The following is a 22,118-nucleotide window of genomic DNA, read 5'->3' on the forward strand; positions in this document are numbered from 1 at the left end:
CAGGACTTTGAAGGAAAGGGAGAGAAGCTTGAATCTGAAGGTGAGAAGAAGCTACTGAAGAAATATAAAGAGTTAAGTGCCACTGTGGGAATGGCATGAGAGCTACATGAGTTTTGGCAGCATTTTATATCGACAATAATGGGGTAAAATGGGATGTTGGTGTTGCCGGCAAGAGTGAGTCTCAGGTCCGACACTGGGTTCTTAAAGTACAAAAAACACTACACAGGTATCTATCAAATACAAGTAGTTTATTTCCTGACAGCTATCAGCTGTGCCCTTTAACTAAAAGAACAACATGATAGGAAAAGTGGCATTTTTTACATCCCTTCGGCTAGCCGGAAACCCCATTTCGGCTGCGGATGAAGTGGGAGACTGTCTCAGCTTCCGAGGCACCGGTATCCAAAGCCCATCGGTGAGGTCCAATTTGCTGTGCTCTGGTGCAGCTTTAAATACTGTGTCTCTACCTTGTTTGTGGCAGTTTGGAAATATCCCAGGGTTACGCATTGCTTGTTACAGTATGGCTCAGTTGTACTGCTTGTCCTTTGACTTTGTTTAATGCTCAGTACATTTAGGTAAACAAGATTGCTATGCTTCCGCCCTTATCTACAATTCGTTCTTGCTACAATGGTGTATGTTCCTAGAGGCTTGCTTCTGGCTCATCAGTAGTAGGGAATGGGGAAGCAGGGAATGCAAGGCCTCACCACCCCTATACTTCACATGTACAGAGTTCTTCCGCAATTGACCCCTACAGTTGGGAAGGTGACAAGAAGGTGAGACAAGAGATGACCAGGGGTTTTATATCAGGGATGGAGATGAAAGAATGGATTTTTAATGAGGCAAAGGGGCGGAAAAGACTAGATTTGATGGGAGCAGAGCTATGAGAAGGAAAATTAGTCAAGTGAGCCACAAGGGGAGGACACTGCAGTGGCACTGATAGGAAAGGAAGGATTGGAGAGGTTGTGGGCAGAAACATGCGCAATAGGATGCAAACGTGTTTCAGTTCTCTCTTATGTACATGAAATCAATGGACATGCCACTTAGCAAAACCCTAAAATTGTTCTCTAAATATTTTTAAATGGCTGATTCCAGCTCGATTACATCCTAATATTTATGGCAACGTTCAAGCCAGACCATTCTAGAAAATGAACCCTTGTTCCCCGAGTGACTCTTTTGTGTGCTTGGGGACCATTAGTTCACACCCATACAATTTTTTTTTAAGAAACCCGTCCTCTTCAATGATACATTTCCTGCATTTTCCCTTCCCCCTCCCACCATACAAACCTCTCATTAAGGGGAATCATGTAAACACCATTCAAATGCTTTTCATTTGCTTTAAAATTCATTGTTCACTAAAAGCTAATCAAAGCCAACGTAAACACAATGGTCCCATTTTCCTGATCCTGACGTTTCGTTTACTCAAGAGCTCAAGCGGTCACACCGGCACTCTGCCATGCAGCCGTCAAGCACTGATTGTGCTATTCAGCAGGATGGCTTAGTAATTACAGGCCTGGATCTCCAAACCACACCAAAGAGCAGGCTTACCACTGCTAGCCATTGTTACTAATTGTCCTTCAAGATACTTGAGATGAATTACTGAGGCTTCCATTTTCCTGTTTTTCCTTTCTCTCTATTGGGTAAAAAAAAAATCTTTCTACTTAGAGGACCTGGACAGAACAGACAAGTGTGGCATTGACTGTTGACAGCACTTCATAAGAAAACCCTCTGACTGCAAACGGTCTCATTGATATGTTCAGCTTGACATGTTAGATTGATTTTCTGATTGTTGAACAAAGCTAGCTCATTGTGCGTAGAAAAATGTATTACTTGTTTTCATTACCGAAGCTGAGTAGTTTTCCCACTAACACTTCCGGAAGGTTGGCACTAATAAAATAATGTTATGTGTATATTGTATATTGTAGCGGGTTCAACTCACTTTCCACACGGCTCTTCCCTCAGGGTGGATTTTGGGGAAGTAACCGGCTGCTCCGATGACGACGCGCCCCCCCTTTAGGTGAGGTGTTCTCTTCAGGGCACTGCCCTCCGGCACTGACCACTTTGATCTTGGTCTGCGCCCCCTTCCGGGGGGGGGGTATTGTTCTTCCTCAGCTCCTCCTCCAGGGTCCTCCCTACTCCCTAGGACTCCCAGTTCTTCTCCCACTCTGCCAGCCCGGTTGCCTCATGCAACCCTGCCTTGCGGACTTATGGCCTGGGGCTTCCCTGGCTCAAACTCCCCCAGCCTACCGCAGTTGCCTCCTTGCAAACCGCAGCTGCCTCCTTGCAGCCCAGCCTTTTAGGGCTGCCTCCATACGAGCCCCACCCTCCATGACTGCCTCCTTGCAGCCCTGGGGCCTCAGGCCGGGTAGCCTGGGTTTGCTAGGCCGAAGCCTCTCTCATTGCAGGCGGACAGGCAGGTTTCTCTCCTCCTCCCAGGAGCTGCTCTATATGGCCTCCAGCTGGGCCCTCCTTAGCTGCCTCGACTGGGCTTCCTCCTGACTCCAGGTCTCAGACCCTTAAAGGCTCAGTACATGGCAACACCCTGCCACAATATAATCTTAACAAATAATCCCAGATCTGATGTACCCCCAGAAGACTTCTGAGTATAGGTATACTCACTCCTGGTTATGGTTAAAAGGAGGAGAGATTTCCTCCAATGTAAGTGTACAGCATCCTCTTGACTAACATCCTCCTTTCCTTTGGTGCTGACAGCCAAACCTTAGAGGTGCCATTCTCCCATCTGTTCTGCATTCCCTACAGCTATCTTCAGTGTATGACTGTCTGCCATTTTCCTTGAGCTCTCTATCTTCACATTCTCTCTGATCTCCTCGCCTGCCGCCAGTCATCATAAACTGCTGTGATTTGCTAAAAGGGCTCTACAAAGGACACTCACTGGCCTTGTTATACATACTAACACCATATCTACTGTCTGCACAAGTACAGGCAGTCCCCGGGTTACGTACAAGATAGGGACTGTAGGTTTGTTCTTAAGTTGAATCTGTATGTAAATCGGAACTGGCGTCCAGATTCAGCCGCTGCTGAAACTGATCAGTTTCAACAGCGGCTGAATCTGGACGCCAGTTCTGACTTACATACAGATTCAACTTAAGAACCCCAGGCATCCCCAAGTCAGCTGCTGCTGAAACTGATCAGCGGCTGATTCCAGGAAGCCCGGGGCAGGGGCTTCCTGTAGTCAGCCACTGGTCAGTTTCAGCAGCGGCTGACTTGGGGACGCCTGGGGCAGAGCAGCTGGGGTGCTGCTGGGTTGGTCCAGTAGCGCCGCCGCTCCTCGGTGCTACTGGACCAACCCAGCAGCACCCAAGCTGCTCTGCCCCAGGCGTCCTGATTCAGCTGCTGCTGAATCTGACCAGCAGTGGCTGAATCAGGACGCCTGGGGCAGAACAGCTGGAGTGCTGCCCGGTTGGTCCAGTAGCGCCCAGAGCGGCGCTACGGGACCAACTGGCAGCGCCCCAGCTGCTGTACCACAGGTGTCCGGAGCAAAGCCACGGAGCACGGGGGCAGCGGGACAGCCCAGACGCACCGTGGCTGTCCGCTGCCCGCGTGCTCCGCGGCTTTGCTCTGCTTTGCCCCCCCCTCCTCCTGGTCTGCAGACCAGGGGGAAGGGGGGGGGGCAAAGCAGAGCCAAGCTTCGGAGCGCGTGGGCAGCGGACAGCCCTGTCCGCTGCCCACGTGTTCCGCCGCTTTGCTTCCTCTCCCTGGTCTGCTGGAGACCAGGGAGAGGTACCCCGTTCGTAACTGCGGATCCGACGTAAGTCGGATCCACGTAACTCGGGGACTGCCTGTATTTTATTTAGCCACAAATAAACGAGGAGATTATAAAAAACAATTTATTGAAAGCATGAAAGTAGGAATGAGAGAAAAAATGTTTTTGTGGCTTAATTATGTTTAAATCCATCAAAGTTCACATGCAAAAGTTATTGGGCTAACTGGAGAATAAAAGTCAGTTTTCAGCATTTTATTTGTCATACAATTAAAATGTCCCATCTGGATCTAGTTACTCCTTTAATTCAACTGGTAGATGCTTATGGTTTTTGGCGCTGATAATTCTGGGTTCTATTACCGCTGATGACCTATTGCAGGGTTTCAATATGAGGGATGGCTTTCATGGAACTTTTCTAGGCCTCACACACTCAGGCTGAGCTTTTACTGTTGAGCAGTCTGTAAGACATTGGGTAAGATTGGGTAAACATGTCTCCTTCTGGTGGATGGCCCAGAGTGGTCTACTCTGAGTATCTAACAGAGCTATTCCTTTTTAAAAAATGTACCCTATGCTGCCAACATCTTGTTTGAAAGCTTTAAAGTGTGACATGTGGAAGGGAGGAAGCATAACAACTTCAAAGCAAAATAGCATACACTAGACTAGGAAGATTGGGTTAAGGTACGCAACTCCAACTACATAAAATAAGTAGCTGGAGTTGGCTTTCCTTAAGCCAAGTTTGATGCCATCTTCACAGAGGAAGGCCAATAGGATTAAGCACTCCCATTGGCTCCCCTTACTCCTGTCCTCTGTGAGGAGTACCAGCGCTGACCAGCCACTCTCAGGGTTCAATTTAGTGGATCTTAACTAGACTCACAAAATCAAATGCCAAAAGATTGATCTCTGGAGTGGCAAATGAAGACATGGCTCAATAAAGGAGGTGCAAGATCCATAAGCCCAAATGCCCTTGGTTTTGCATGTGCATTTACCACATCTGCATCCACAAACCAGGTGATTGTACACACATCATTCAGATTAGCGGTAACTATGCACGCAGAGGAAGACTGACGTTTTTGTTCATATGCTGCTTTGGTTGTTGTGATTGTATTTTACAAAACATGACCCTAAGCAGTACATAACTGCTCTCCCTTTACAGAACGCTCTCCTTATAACCCTTCCACTCTAACAAAATAATTGTCTGCACTGAAATCACTGTGCTGCCCTGATTAAATTAGTTCCTACATGCCAGAGATGTGCAGAGGTCCTGACATTTATATTTGGGTACTAGAGTCTGATATTCAAATGTATTCATATTTGAAAACAGCATCATTATAAAAATAGCATAAAATCCATTAATATAATCAGGAAAGAGGGTGATGCTCTAATTTATTAGCGGCTGTGCAAAGTGGCTCCATGAAGGGCAAACTTGCATTGTAGATCACAGCTGTGTTCACCCAGTCAGCGAAAAGTCCATAGGCATAGTCACTGGCAAAGAAGTGCACTGCTGCTGTAGTCAAGAATCCAGTGCTCTCTGGAAAACAGCAGCAGACCTTCTTCAGTGACAAACTGCAGTGGGTTCAGTGAATCCAGTGTGAATCTGGGGGAAAGCCAATGGGTGGGGAGGAGCACATGGATCGGAGAGATACATCTCTTAGGGAAGTGTCTATTAATTGAGATTCTCTGTGTTCTGGTAAAGAGGAGAGGATAGAAGATGATAATGTATGGGTAAGATCAGATGAGAAACAATCAAATGAAAAGGAGTCTAACATATCAGGAAATGGCAGATAGATAAATAGTGGCAAATTTTTAAAGGGCTTATATACAAATGCTAGAAGTCTAAATAACGAGATGGGTGAACTAGAGTGCCTTGTATTAAAGAAGGATATTGATATAATAGGCATCACTGAAACTTGGTGGAATGAGGACAATCAGTAAGACCCAGTCATACCGGGGTACAAAATATATCAGAAGGACAGAACAAGTTGTGCTGGTAAGGGAGTGGCAATATATGTGAAAGAAAATGTAGACTCAAATGAAGTAAAAATCTTAAAAGAAACAAAATCTTCCATAGAATCTCTATGAGCAGTAATTCAATGCTCTAATAATCAGAATATAGTAGTAGGGATATATTATCGATCACCTGGCCAGGATTGTGACAGTGACTATGAAATGCTAAAGGAGATTAGAGAGGCTATCAAAATAAAAAAAACTCAATAATCCTGGGGGATTTCAACTATCCCCATATTGACTGTGTACACATCACCTCAGGACGGGATGCAGAAATAAAATTTCTTGATACCTTAAATGACTGTTTCTTGGAGCAGGTGGTTCTGGAACTCACACAGGGAGAAGCAATTCTTGGCTTAGTCCTAAGTTGAGTGTAGGATCTGGTCCAAAGGTTAAATATAACTGGACTGCTTGGAAATAGTGACCATAATGTTGTGCAGTGTTTCAGTGTATTCCTGAATCCCTCCCAGCACGCTCTTGTAAGGTCAGAACAGCAGGAAAGGCAGATGCTCTGAATTAAATTCTAACACCATTGAATCAATGGCAAAACTCCCTCTGACATCACTGGGACCAGAATTGTATCTTCTGTGTTATATGTAGCCATGAAAACTATGATGTCATTGTTTCCTGTGTACTGCACCTTTAAATGTTTATGAACTCTGTCTGCATGCAATGACAGCTGCCATTTTGTTCTCAGAGTTGGGGCAGCCTTTAAAAAAGGACACAGACACAAACACACCCGCTATATTCTTTCATGGAGTCTTCATTTTTCTTCTGGGTTTATTTTCCTTAATCAAAACTTAACGTTATGCAGACTGAAAGTATGTGGCTGTGCTTTACATATATATTTGTCTTTATTTTAACTAATCCAGACTTTGCTATTGTAGGTTCAAATATAGCATTTATTTACTTTATATAGCTTAGCAAACACAAGCAAACCAGATTGCAGAATTTTAGAATAACCATGTTTTAAATACTCAGGTATCATGTAGGCAAAACTACAAAAGTGAGGGCCAGACTATGATCTCACTGATCCAGATGTAAATCTAGATTAACTCCATGATAGTTAAAGAGGATACTCCGTATTTATGCCAAGGGTCCCTAACATTAGAATATGACCACAGATTAGGTTCTTTGTGCATATATAGGACAGGGATGCAGTAAACATTATTATAACACCCAAAATTATATTTTTTCCACTCTAATTGAGTGGGCCCAACAGTATTAACATATATATTACCATAGTGATATCTAACAGAATTGAGATGTCATTATATTAAACACCGCAGATACATCTACACTGCACACTTATTTCGGAATAAGCTATTCCGGAAGAAATACTCTGAAATAGCTTATTTTGAAATAGCATGTCTACACTACAGAGAAGCCTCAAAATTGATCTGAGGCAGGCTTCCCTAATGTGCACATGCTAGCTTGATTTAGAACCCAGCAGGCACTGGGGAGTAATTACATTAAATGGTCCTGGGGAGGAGCTATTTTGAAATAGTAGTAGTGGAGCATCCACACTACTGCTATTCCAAAATAGCTATTTTGGAATAGGCGCTATTGCTTGTGGAATGAGGTTTACAGAAGTCGGAATAAGCCGTCTGTTATTTCAAATTTACAGTAAAACTCCAATAGTCCAGCATCCAATAGTCCAGCACTCCTGATAGTCCAGCATCAAAATGGCAAGAGCCTAGTGAGTGAGCTTCGGCAAAAAATGAGTCACAAGGTAACAGCGGCAGCATCTGAACTGAGCAAAAAGGGTAAAAAAAGCTTAAAAAATCTAAAACATTACAGTACAGGCAGTCCCCGGGTTACGTACAAGATAGAGACTGTAGGTTTGTTCTTAAGTTGAATCTGTATGTAAGTCGGAACTGGCGTCCAGATTCAGCCGCTGCTGAAACTGATCAGTTTCAACAGCGGCTGAATCTGGATGCCAGTTCTGACTTACATACAGATTCAGCTTAAGAACCCCAGGCATCCCCAAGTCAGCTGCTGCTGAAACTGATCAGCGGCTGATTCCAGGAAGCCCGGGGCAGGGGCTTCCTGTAGTCAGCCACTGGTCAGTTTCAGCAGCGGCTGACCTGGGGATGTCTGGGGCAGAGCAGCTGGGGGGCTGCTGGGTTGGTCCAGTAGCGCCGCCGCTCCTCAGCGCTACTGGACCAACCCAGCAGCACCCCAGCTGCTCTGCCCCAGGTGTCCTGATTCAGCCGCTGCTGAATCTGACCAGCAGTGGCTGACCTGGGGACGCCTGGGGCAGAGCAGCTGGGGTGCTGCCGGGTTGGTCCAGTAGCGCCAAGGAGCGGTGCTGCGGGACCAACCGGCAGCGCCCCACCTGCTGTACCACAGGCCCGGGGCTTTGCTCCCCGTGTCCCTGGTCTGCTGGGGGGGGGGGCACTAGCTGCTACCCCCCCCCCCCCAGCAGACCAGGGACACGGGGAGCAAAGCGGCAGCGACGGCGTGGGACCCCTCGCCTCCCCGGCTTTGCTCCGGGTGTCCCTGGTCTGCTGGCGACGGTCCCCAGCAGACCAGAGGCACCGGGAGTAAAGCGGCAGCGGCGGCAGCGGAGTGCCTCGCCTCTGAGGCTTTGCTCTGGCAAAATACATGGTCCAGCATGATTTTAGTTAGCCAGATGTTCACTTAGCATGGGTGTGGACAAGTTTTCTGCGGTCCCATAAAGTTTGTTTACAGACACCAGTCCTGGCGCTCAGTGTTTTGTGCTGTTATTTAGCGCTAATTGACGCCTAAATGTCTTCTAAGAGCCCAGTAAGCAGTGGAAATGTTGGTAATGTTACTAGATGATATCGTCTTCCCATGGTTTGGCAAATTCTCTGGTTTGGCACAGGTCAGGTTCCGAGGATGTTGGACTAGAGAGATTCAACCTGTTTGTATTTACTGCAAATATCTGGGAAACATTTGGGAGAAAAATGTTCATATCTGTTTAGAATTTTCTATTCTGCTATTTATAAGGGGGGGAGGAGACACACCTAAAAATCCTCTTCTACCCTTACTTGGTACATTAAAAAACTGAGGGTATGTCTACACTACAGAGTTAGTTCGAACTAACTTTCATAGGCGCTACACTAGCGCTCCGCTAGTTCGAACTTAATTCAAACTAGCGGAGCGCTTAGTTCGAACTAGGAAAACCTCATTTTACAAGGATTAAGCCTAGTTCGAACTAGCTAGTTCGAATTAAGGGGTGTGTAGCCCCTTAATTCGAACTAGTGGGAGGCTAGCCCTCCCCAGCTTTCCCTGGTGGCCACTCTGGCCAACACCAGGGAAACTCGTCAGCCCCCCTCCCGGCCCTGGACCCCTTAAAGGGGCACAGGCTGGCTATGGTGCCCGTGCCAGGTGCAAGCCTGCCAGCACCCAGCCAGCAGACCCTGCACCTGGCACGGCTCGAGCCACCCACCCGATGCCCCCCCAGCCCTCTCCCTCTTCCCGGGACCAGGCTGGCGGCTCCCGGGAGCTTGCCCGGGACCGCAAGAGGCGGGCACCCGCCTGGGCTAGTGCGGACATCGTGGACCTCGTCCACGATCTCCGCACTAGGCACAGGAAAGTGGCCGTCTAGGGCAGGAGAGCTGCCAGCCTGGCCACCCAGGAGCAGGTGTGCATGAAAATCAAGGGGGTCCACTGAGACCCCCGACCCTGAGCCCTGAGCTTACAATGGCCGTCCTGGGTCAGACCAAAGGCCATCTAGCCCAGTAGCCTGTCTGCCGACAGAGGCCAATCCTAGGGACCCTGGAGGGGATGGACCAAAGACAGTGACCAAGCCATTTGTCTCGTGCCATCCCTCTCCAGCCTTCCACAAACCTTGGGCAGGGACACCACTCCTACCCCCTGGCTAATAGCACTCCATGGACCTAACCTCCATGACTTGATCTCACTTCCCTTTAAACTCTGTTCTAGTTCTAGCCTTCACAGCCTCCTGCAGCAAGGAGTTCCACAGGTTGACTCTTTGCTTTGTGAAGAACAACTTTCTGTTACTAGTTTGAAGCCTGCTACCTATTCCTTTCCTTTGGTGTCCTCTAGTCCTTCTTTATGGGAACTAATGAAGAACTTTTCTGTATGCACCCTCTCCACCCAACTCCTGCTTTTAGAGACCTCTATCCTGTCCCCCCCTCCGTCTCCTCTTTTCTAAGCTGAAAATTCCCAGTCTCTTTAGCCTCTCTTCATATGGGACCTGTTCCCAACCCCTGATCATTGTAGTTGCCCTCCCCTCTCCCAGCCTCTCTCTTCCCCTCTCCCACCTCCTTTTCCCAGTCTCCCCCAGTTTTGTTCAATAAAGACAGATTCTATTTTTGAACACAATTGTCCTTTATTTTGTACATCAAGAAAAGGGGCTAGGGAAGGGTAAGTGGAAGGAGGTGAGGGAGGAATGGGGTACGAGCCCCCGATGGGGAGGACTGGACTTCTGGGGGTGGAAGCTCTCCTGCAGCCCCCCAATTGCCCCCTCTCCCCAGATGGCAGCCTGCAGCAAGTGCAGCTGGTCTGATGGCCGAGTGCTGTGATGTACCCAGTGTGGGCACTCCGGGCACTCCAAGCCAGGACTGGTTTGCAAGCGGGGCACCCCTGAGAACTGTCTGTCCGGGATGGGGGTCGGGTCCCTTTAAGCGCAGCCCTCGGCTAGCCTGAGACAGCATCTCCACGCTCTAAGTCCTCCTGTGATGTCCTGCCGGCAGTGCTTCCGGCCATCCTTAAGCCTGGTTCAGGGTCCACTTAATGTGGACATGCTAGTTCGAATTAGCAAAACGCTAATTCGAACTAGTTTTTAGTTCTAGACGCGTTAGTTCGAATTAGCTTAGTTCGAATTAACTAATTCGAACTAAGTTAGTTCAAATTAGCGCTGTAGTGTAGACGTACCCAGTGTGTCAGACTTGCATGAAATTCAGAGAGATTCCAACCACTGATCTTAGGACCAAACTCAGAATCGGTCCCAAAGATGCTGGACTAGAGAGGTTCAACCTGTACAATTTTTGATTGAGTTTCAGGAATCAAAGAAAAGTGGATTTTGTTTTGTTTTTAGCCAGTGAACTAAATACCCTAATGTTAATTCAAATTCATTTTCCCAAGCAAAAATGTATAGTCAGATTAGTGCAGGGAATTTCAATCAGTAGAGAAGGGAGGTGTGGTTATGTCATAGTCAGGCCATGGCATATCTCATAAGTTTTAAACATGAGCATTGTATTACATGAGGAAAACCACATTTTAAAGGGGCAGGATAAAATCACATTAAGAGTCAAGAACAGTTTTAACAGCAAGCAAGAAAAATGGCTCAGATGAGTAGGACAACTGGCATCCCTCCCTTGGAAAAAAGCTGTGGTTCTTAATTAATTGTGAAATACTTGGCACAGAACTGAGCCAGAATTTTTTATATATACACTTACATACACGGTTTATGCATGTGTATATATACATGATGAGAATTATTGTCATCTTGCATGCTATAGCTAAAATGGGACATTTGTAACCCATCGTGACTAAACAAATTATTATTTTAAACAGTCTGAGGGATAAAGTCAGTATAATAGATTACATGGTGTCAAAGTTAAAAATAAGTTAAGGAATAAAAAGCACAGAAGTATAATGTCAGGTTTTATGTTATTTTCTGCTTTCCTTTTTTAGGAGAGGGATTTTAAATGAATTTCAAAGTATTTACTTTAAATAAACAATGAAAATTGAAAACAGGCTTCCTTATTCCCTCCTCTTTCTTATTTTTTTTAAAGTAATGCTGTACTGCATATTGGTTATGGGGGGGAGACATTAGGTATTAAGATTCCAAATGGGATGGTACATCTTTAATGATACATATGATAATTAAAGAATACAATAAACACAATTAGCATATGTTTTAAACAGTTTATTAGTGAAGCTTACCATAAAATCGGAATATATACAGCTCCAGGGTTTATTGGGATTGCAGCTTCTAATCCTTAGAGTCATAAAATCCCTGGCTTGGAAGAAATGGGCATCTTTAAAATGATTGAATCAGCAGGCCTCGAGTGAAAACACACAAATTAGCAAACTCCAGCAGTTGGGCACTGTGCAGTGTTGCAATGCAGTGAGATGAAGTCATTGCTGAAATTGCCCCAGCAGTTCTGATAGAACACGACAGGGATGTGTTGCTTCTGTGGACATCCACGGGGATAATTACTTTAACCCTTTCCAGGCTAGGTATTTTAAAAAAACAAAGCACATTGTCTTAAAAATAAGTGTCATGCCTGGCAATTAATTGCTAGTTTAGTGAACTGGTTAGGGAAGGCAACCAGCTTTTTTTAAGGGGAAGGTATTCCCTTTTTTCCTTCCTACCATTGTATTCTTACAGCCATAAGAATGTACTTGCAAACAAAGGCAAGCTGCATAGGAAATGGATCACAGGTAGGTAGCCTCTGACCAAGTGAGAAGAATTGTAATTTTGTGGCAATCATTACAGGGATTAATGTGCGATTAAGAAGGTGCATATTTAATCAGGCTGAACAGAGACCAAGACTCAAGCAATATCACACAGCAGAAAACTAATTTTCTTATAAAGACATATAAATGTTCCCATTTTTATGGGAGGGGTGAGTTAGGGTTAGTAGAGACCCTCTAAATCAAACTCAAAGGTGTTTGGTCAGTACTCCTGCACCTACATAATTAATGTAGCTGAAGTTGAGTATCTTGATTCGAATTCCCCTTAATGTAGACCAGGCCTCAGTCTTTTTCTTCCCTTCTGCCTTTAGCATTGTTCATATTTTTCAGCTAATGGCTAATGTGTTAACTCTTTACATATATCGTTCCACTGTCAAGATGATTTTCTCATTCCTTTTATTGTAAGAGGAGGAACAGATATTTTGGGGTTTCATAGCAGCTTTGGGATAAGAATCAGGGTATATCTACACTACAGAATTTTTTCAGAAAAACGGCAATTTTTCTGAGAAAACTTGAATTAAATCCACACTGTAATCACATTCTTTTGAAAGAAAAGAGAGGTTTTTCTGGCATTGGTAACCCTCTTTCAACAAGGAAGAAGCCTTTTTCCGAAAGAGCTCTTTCAGAAAAAGCTGTGTGTGGACGGGGAAGAGGGAGTTCTTTCGAAAGAAGAGGAAATAGGAAAAAGTAGAGGTGCCATGGTGGCCACTCCATCCATAGGAATCACAGTTTAAATGTGAGACAGTATCCATTCAGTGTGGACGTTCTTTTTCAAAAAAGCAGATCACTTTTTTGATGTGCTTTGGCAGTGTGGACGCTCTCTTTTGGAAGAAGTCTTTTTTGGAAGATCTCTTCTGGAAAAGCTTCTTCCGAAAAAAGCCTGCAGTCTAGATGTAGCCTCAGTGGGGACTGAAAGGAATGATGCTTTACAGACTCTTGCTAAACGGAAGGGGTAAATCTCAAATTGTCAACTTTATAATGAATTCTCATCAGACATGATGACATTTCAATTCTGCAAGGAGGAAAAAGAATAGAAATTAGGCTGGTGTTTGATCACATTCTTATAGGGAAATTAGAACGTTTGGACCTTAAATTAGATATAGAGACAGCTGAATGTCTCCATAAAAATGAAATCTTCTGTTACAGGCATTTCTAGTTTACTCAGCTCTGGGTCTAATCTGAGCAAATTCAGTCACAGCTCAGTGCAGTGTAAATATTTTGCTCCTATTGTTGGCTGGCAGAACATCTGGACAGGGCACTGTTTTATATCGAAGGGTGCGTGTGTTAATTTGAGTGGTTGTGAAACAATTTTCTGGACTCATTGTTTTAAAAAAGGCACACAATACTGAACCTGTGTGACATATATGCATATAAAGTAACGCTACCTAGCCTCCCTTCTTTGGTCACAAGTTGGCACTGGTGGGATCATGGCTACTATTGGTGGGATCATGGTACCATTGTGCGAGGTGCTGTGCAAACACATAGTAAGAAACAGTCCCTGCCCCTGTGAAATTGTAATCTAAATAGAAAAGACAGATGCAGCGGGGAGGAGACCCGGAAAGGTAAAGTGACTTGTCCAAAGTCACATGGTACATATGGCAAAGTCAGGTGCAGAATGCAGGTTTTCAGAATTCTAGTTCAGGACCTGTCCTCTGGACCACACTGATCCTCAGAGAGCTTGTCTAATTTGAGAACAATGGTTGACGTTAGGGTGGAGGATCTAACCTACTTTAGCCAACCTTGACCTAACCTTGAACTTTTCTTTGGTGAAGATGCAAATTAACACCTAATACCTCAATTTATTAGGTGAAGGTCCATCTAAAACAAAGTGAAAGGTGCTAGCCTGTGTCTGCATTAGGGAAAAAGTGGAGATTAACTAACACGTATTAGCTCAGTCATTTTTTATAGTCTTGACAAACCCTGAGGAACTGATTCAAACCCATTTCAATCAATCAGAATTTTTCTGTTAACTTCAATGAACATTGAATCAGGCTTTATGTGAGAAAATAATCAAGCCAAAAATCTCAAAGGCAGTGGAGAAGTACAAAAGGAGTCCTTGTTATTTATTGTAACAATTTGCTTATTTATATGCCTTTATTGATTAACATCCTGCAGTTAAAGTCAATGTGTCATACAGTGTTAGGAGGTTTGATCATGTGACCTCAATCTTAAGTCAGCTGTAGTGGATAATAGCAGAGTAATGTAGAATTTACCAGTTTGTGGAATTTTCACGGCACCCTGGCATATATGAACAAGGTCAAAAGTGCATTGTCACCTCAAGTTCATGTTCCAATTATTTAGTTTGTTTGTTTTGGTTTATAAAAGCCTCAGAAGAATCTTGCCCTTTCCTGGGAAATACAAACTGTGATATAGTATAGGTTGAACCTCTCTAGTCTGGCACTGTCTGGTCTGACCTCTGTGGTCTGGCATAATTTTAGTTAGCCAGATGTCCACTTATCACAAGTGTGGCCAAGTTTCCCGTGGTCCCAAAAAGTTTGTTTACAGTTTACAGTTCTGGCTCTCAGTGTTCTGTGCTGATATTTAACTCTAATTGACCCCAACTGTCTTCTAAGAGCCCATTAAGTATTGAAAGTGTTGGTAATGCTGCTAAACAATATTGACCTCCCGTGATTCAGCAAATTCTCTGGTTCAGCACGGGTCAGGTCCCAAGGGTGCTGGACTAGAGAGGTTCAATCTGTATATATAAGCAAGTAACAGAATATCCTCTATAATTCTGAGTGTGAATGGTAATGTTAATAAGAATAAATCAGCTTTGAAAGATATTTATTAAGTTGTATGTTTAGTTTTCTAGAATAAGAATGATAAATTAAACAGAAACTATTGTAAATTAATATTAATAAACAATCAACAGAATTTCAAATTGTTGCACATTTAAGCTTTTTAATGATAACATGCCACCACAGCTGTTTCTGTAGAAGGGATATAACTTGTTAATTGTCACTACAAAGAAAGATACATGAGATGAATGTCATAGAACATAATGAAAATAATAAACTGTGAATTTCCATCCTGACTCAAAATGATTCTCAGATGAGTCTGAGGGTATGTCTAGACTACATGCCTCTGCCGACAGAGGCATGTAAATTAGACATACCAACATAGTCAATGAAGCGGGGATTTAAATATCCCCTGTTTCATTAGAATAAAAATGACCACCGCGTTGTGCCGGCTCAGCTGTTTGTCGGCACAAAGTGGAAGTCAAGACGGGGATCGGTCGCCAAGGAAAGCCTTTGTCGACCGATCCCTTATGCCTCATGAAACAAGGTTTACAGGATTGGTCGACAAAGGCTTTACTTGGTGACCGATCTCCGTCTTGACTGCCGCTTTGTGCCGACAAACAGCTGAGCCAGCACAACACGGCAGCCATTTTTATTCTAATGAAGCAGGAGATATTTAAATCCCCGCTTCATTGACTATGTCAGTATGTCTAATTTACATGCCTCTGTCGGCGGAGGCATGTAGTCTAGACATACCCTCAGATAACAGTGATATTTCTTTGTGGTTTCTCTGGTGAGTGGAATATGTTGATATGATTTTTGTTACTCGTCAAGTTTAAAATTAATTGAAAGTTTTCTGTGCAGATATGTAAAATCTCTTCGGAAACCAGATATGTGGCCCTGATTCTTCAGGCTGATCCATGTGGATGGATTCTTTCAAATACAGGGAGCCACAATGAATTTAGTACATCTCCATAGATGCCTTCTGGTCCAACCGCAACAATGAATTTACAATTTGGGGCCCAAATTAAAACTGAGTTAATCGCTTTTTAGTCTCTTAGGCGTAAATGGAAGTTTTGCCATTGACTTCAATGAAGACAGGATTCCACCTTTGGTTGCTAGGTAAAATTAAAAGATTTTGATATCCTTCCATTTTTGGTGCAGAAAGTATGTTGCTTTTGGTTCTTACTCTTTAATGTACTGATTCAGTGAAGCAATTAAGAATATACTTAAATGTTTTCCCAAATCAGGCCCTTCATCACTAAGTTCCTGGGAATGCCCTGCTTTCTACTTTTTCAAGTTTACCATCCAAGAAATAATCAGAAAACTGATTTTTAACTCCTCAAGCTACGCTACCTAAAAGAGTGGTTGAAAGACACACTGATGCTTTCTAATAAATGATACTTCCACTGAGCAATTTCTTCTTTCAATAGAGCCAGATTCTTCCTTTATACAAGGCTAAGTATCTCTAGTTATACTCAGCAGGACTGTAAACTCCAGCTGAAGCTGTTACACTAGGGGTGATTCCATCTTAAATGCATTTCAATCCAATGAGCAAATCAGTTTGATCAAAATGAAAACCATTTCCCAAAACATGAACCAAGCCAGAGTAATTCTAAAGGTTCCTAATAACCTGGAGAATATACTGTTAATGTGCACATGAATGTGTGTTTGAGTGTGTGCCATGCATGTGTGTGCACATGCCTCTGCCCTTCAAGTTGCAGCCAGGGCCAAACATTAGACTTATTTTTTTACCATGAGTTTAACATGTTAAGCATGAGTCAACAGTGTGATGCTGTTGCAAAACAAGCAAACACGATTCTGGGATGCATTAACAGGAGTGTTGTGAGCAAGACATGAGAAGTCATTCTTCCACTCTACTCTGCACTGATTAGGCCTCAATTGGGATTGGTCCTGCCTTGGGCAGGGGGCTGGACTTGATGACCTTCTGAGGTCTTTTCCAGCTCTATGGTTCTATGGTATTGAGTCCAATTCTGGGTACCACATTGAAGAAAGATGGGGAAAAATTAGAGAAGGTCCAGAGAATAGCAACAAGAATGATTAAAAGTCTAGAAAACATGAGCTATGAGGGAAGATGGAAAGAATTGGACTTGTCTAGTTTAGAAAAGAGAAGACTAAGAGGGGACATGTTAGCGGTTTTCAAGTATCTAAAAGGGTGTCACGAGGAGGGAGAAAAATTGCTCTCCTTGGCCTCTGATGATAGGACAAGAAGCAATGGGCTTAAACTGCATCAAGGAAGTTTAGGTTAGACATTAGGAAAAACTTCCTAATTGTCAGGGTAGTTAAATACTGGCATAAATTGCCTAGGCAGGTTGTGGGATCTCCATCCCTGGAGATATTTAAGAGCAGGTTAGACAGACACCTGTCAAGGATGATCTAGATGGTTCTTGATCCTGCCATGAGGGCAGGGGACTGGACTCAATGACCTCTCAAGGTCTCTTCCAATTCTATGATTCTATGAGAAAAGCTACTTACTGGATTCCTGACTATACGGAGAGTGTTGGAAATCTGTAAGACAGCCTATTCTCATAACTATTATTATTAATCATGTTTATTATGTTAGTGCTCAAGGACCAATCAGGCACTGTATAGAGTAACAGTCAGACCCCACCCCAAAGAGTTTACAGTCTAAACTAGACAAGACTGACACAGGTTGGGGGAAAGGATGGAACACACAGGAAGTGTGAACAATGTGAGGGTGGTAAACATGACTATAGTTTCAAAGTTTTGGGGAGGGTGGGTTTAGTTATGACAAGGTCACTGAAATGGAAAAAGGGACGGAAGAGAGAGACAGGGTTGGAGAATAGGATTAAAAGGCCAGGAATGGAGTGAGTGTAGCTGAAGTGAAGAAACTAGGAGGGAGGGAGAGGGTTGGAGCAAACAGCCAATCTGCACAGGACACAGAAAGTCTAATCTAAACTACAGAAAATGCTCTGAATGTCATAATGTCCTAAGGCTGCTCTGCAACTGCTCCGACTGGCTGGAGTCTCTCACTGGTTCCTCCCTGCAGTTTTTTCCTAAGGCCGTGTTGTGTAGGTGGGTGAGACGAATCTCAGTGTTTGACCAACATGGTTTCAGATGGGCATATGAACTATAGGATGTTTCTCTAAACCAAGGCTCCACACCTTCCTGGTTCACTCATCGCTGCTTTGGAAACCAACTAAAATCTAAAAATTAAGATATTTTCTGTCAGATGGCTTATTTTTGTCCTACAGCTACTTCAATAGCTTATTACGGGCACCAGGTACAGTGGAGTCAAGGGAAAAACACAAAAACTTCAAGATGAGTCACAGAGAAATGGGAACATGTGTGTGAATCCCTGTGGACCTGTATCTTGTTCGTTTCATAAAGTGTAAGCATGCCATTTGAGTCAACACAACTAATGCGGGATCATGCCAATGGCTTAAGAACTCAGACCTATTTCTAGAAATGGGTATTTGTGGTGCATTGAAAACTGTGTTAAAATTGCAAGTTGTCACTTTACATTTGGGGGGAGAGGTGTTCTTGGTCATGCTGGCAGTGAGGAGGCTCCATGAGGATGCATGTGAGCTTGTCCATGTAGCTGTCTTTCAGCAGCCAGCCAGCCTGCAGTAAGGTGAGGTGAGTTGTGCCTCTCTGTTTTAGGGAACAGCCTACTTTATGTCTCTCTGGTCTGAGGTTCTAGTGCATTGCTGAAACATGGCCACTGGAGATTGTGGGGAGCTGTGCCTGTGGACACTCAGTGTAAACAAACTGTCTCGCCACCCACCAGCAGATAACCCTGCAGGGTCACGTGTGGCCTGCAAGCCGCAGGTTGCCCACCACTGCTACAGAATGTAAAATAGCATGAGGGAAATTGGGTAGCAAAAGATGGAAACATTCAGATTTGAACCAATAATTTCACAACTTCAGACATGAGAGCTGGGTCTTAGTCCTTTTGAAAACGCATCCCTTTGTACCTTTTTGTTTGTACAAAGAAAGTGGATTGTGGGGAATGATCTAATTTACAAATGAAATTCCCTTTTCAAAATTAGAGTCTCCTTACACTTACTATTACTACATTTTTCATGTGGTCAGGATAAGACCTGAAATCCTTAATTATTGCAGAGATTCTCCAGGGGCAATCTGCATTTCAGTGCTTATTAATTCAGTCAATAAAAAAGTGACACTGAGAATCATCTGCACCTCACTTACATGAGGTTCCTAACTTACATGCGGTTTATCAATCTGCTTTGATGGCCCCATCAATGTAAAAGCTGAGTGCTTTGCAAACATTAATGAAGGTGAGGCTTGCAACATCACAGAGTAGGCTGATGACCAAGCTAGGTGCAGAACTTCTAAAGCTGTGCTCTCCAATATGGGTGAAATCCTTGCCCCACTGAAACCAATGGGGCAAGGATTTGTTTCCCCAATTCAACCATTGGTCAACAAATTCTTACCTTTGCTCTCAGCCTTTGTATAATACACATACATGTGTACGCGAGTTAAGAATTTGCACCAACCAAATCTACAGAGGAAAGAGCTGAAGGGAAATAATTGCTTAACACTTGTGTACAATGTATGTGGATATCAGTATGTATACAATATGCTGTATATAATTTCCAAATGTCCGTTGGGTGAAAAAGATACTACTGTCATTGCATACTGCACATATATGCAGTATATAACTCTCCGTATGACTACTTTGTCATGTTTCCATAATTTAATTCAAATTTTGCTTCTCTCTATATTTCAGGTTTATTCCAGAATATGAAAATCAAGCTTCTTGCTGTGCACTTCATACATCATCACCAACAAAGCCAGACATCACAACCCAGCTCAGATTCCAGAGTGATTATTATCATGCATGATCTATGGAGCAAATAAACGATAGCTTTATTTTATAAGGTACATTGAACCTCCGGGCATTAGTGGTAACAAAAACAAAATACAGAACCTTAGTTTAACTAAAAATTTGAGGAAAATGACAAATCTGACATGAAAGTCAAAGACTAAATAAATATGTACTTCAATCGTTTTTGTAAAACAATGCCTTCACTAGAGACAGACTTCTGCTTGTTTTATTCTGCAAGGTGAAATTTTTGTGGATTATCAGACTCACATCATGCAATAGTAAGAATCAAGTTAGTTATAAATTGAAATCAAACAACTGTACACATAATATAGGGAAATCAGTCTAGAGGCGAACAGTGGTAAACATAAATCCTAGAGAATTAGGGAGCATGTTGATGTTAGTATATATTATTTCCTCTCTGGATGTTGGATTTTTTTTTCATTACACATGATATAATGGCATCTACTGTACTTAAAATATTAATCTGTTTCTTTTTAAAATTGTAAAATGATATACTTCCACAGAATCACATAATTACAATAGGAATAAAATCCTACTTCTGCCAACACAGAACAAAAAGCTAGTTTCAGATTCATATGCTGAATACAGTATTTTTGTTTGCACACTAGAAAAGTGCATTGAAGGAAATTATCTAATTTACATATGAAATTCCCTTTACAAGATTAGGCTATCATCATGCTCACCTCTTCTGTATTCCCTGTGGTAAGTGTATCTACTGTAAAGATTGTCTGGGCTCTGTGTTTTAGTGCTTATTAATTCTCTCCATAAAACAATTTCTGAAGACCTGCTGTGCAACACTGAGAAACAGCTTCACTTTACATGAGGTTTGTCTGTGTGTGAAGGCCTCATCACTATAGAATCTGAGAGCTTTGTAAACATTCATAAGTTTATTCTTTCAACATAGGAAAGTTCTATCCATATTTTACAAATGGAGTTTTGCCCAGAGGATACATCTACACAGTAGTGTTATTTCAGAATAACTGATGTTATTCCGAAATAACATAGTCCGTGACTACACTACAAGCAATTATTTTGACAATGTCAAAATAATGTCGAGCCGGAGGACTTCTTACTCTGACTCCTGTAACAATCATTTTTCAAGGAGTAAAGGAAGTCAAAGGAAGAGTGCTCCTTCACAGACTTCCTGCTGTGTAGATAGCGCCAAAAGCCGAAATAAGCTATTTCAACTTAAGCTACGCAAGTGACGTAGCTCAAATTGCATAGCTTATTCTGGCTTTAGCCCTGCTGTGTAGACATGCCCAGAAAGATTAAGTGATTTTTCCATAGTTCCTCAGAAAACTTGTGGTTAAGCTGGGACTCAACCCTGATTCTATCTTTACTGCCACATAGTTCCTTAACCACAAGACCACCCTGTCTAAGGGATAAACTTCAAACCAGGTATACACAGAACTGCTCTCTTTGGCCCTGATTCTGCAATTCTTACAGGCAATATTTTGATGTGAGCCACTAGAGGATAGCTAATATAAAGAGTGTAGTAGGATCCACCCTTATATCTATTCCAAAACACACCTTCTAATTTTAATAGAACCTCAGAATTATGAACACCTCAGGAATGGAGGATGTCCCTAACTCTGAAATGTTCATGACTCTGAACAAAACATTTTGGCTGTTCTTTCAAAAGTTTGCAACTGAACATTGATTTTATACATCTTTGAAATTTCACTAAGTTTCAGGTTTCCAGGTCTGTTTTGCCTGTCAGTGTTACACTTACACAAATTGTGTTCACAAGTACATTTTCATCACAACTGGACATGCAAATAGCAAATTACAGTCATGTATGTTGGCGCCTGATTCCTATGCAGAGCTATTGCAATTGCATACCCAAAGTATTTAAAAATTAATGGCAGTTTACTCATGCAATTAACTGAAAAAATTGTATTAAAAAAACTAATCATAATAGCAGTTTTAATCACACTGTTAAACAATAGAATACTAATTAGGGATGTAAGCGAGTAGTCGACTATTCGATTACCCGATAAGCTTATGCTTATGGAGTTCTCGACTACTCATTTTCCGGCCCCTTGCTGCCTCTGTATGAGAGGCAGCAAGGGGCAGGGAGAAACAGGAGCTGGTGCTGGGGGGGAGCTAGCTTAAAAGTTGCTTCCCCCCCAGCACTTTCTCCATGGTGCCACCTGCCCTCCCCCCTCTATCAGAGGTAGCAGGAGGGATAGAGGAGGCTGCTATGAAGCAGCCTCTGCCCGCAGCAGGCTGAGGCTCCCACTGTGGCTCTGCAGAGGGCCCCTTTCTCAACTAATTGTGTAGTCGATACAAAATGTATCGACTGCATGATTAGCCAGATAAGCACAATTTAACATCCTTAATACCAATTGAAATGTATTAAATATTTTTGAATATTTTTTCCACAGTTTCA

The 22,118-nt window shown here is 43.1% G+C and overlaps 1 long non-coding RNA gene across 1 annotated transcript in view; it reads left to right on the forward strand.

Annotated features, from left to right (window-relative positions):
• Nucleotides 1-22,118, forward strand: part of LOC142818785 (uncharacterized) — a 398,291-nt gene that overhangs the window by 344,154 nt on the left and 32,019 nt on the right. Inside the window, exon 3 of the long non-coding RNA XR_016347004.1 lies at nt 19,607-19,758. This is a non-coding gene — a long non-coding RNA (uncharacterized LOC142818785). The remainder of the gene's footprint in view (nt 1-19,606; nt 19,759-22,118) is intronic.

The sequence above is a fragment of the Pelodiscus sinensis genome, chromosome 17 (assembly GCF_052426305.1).
Source record: "Pelodiscus sinensis isolate ZL-2025 chromosome 17, ASM5242630v1, whole genome shotgun sequence".
Lineage (NCBI taxonomy): Eukaryota > Metazoa > Chordata > Testudines > Trionychidae > Pelodiscus > Pelodiscus sinensis.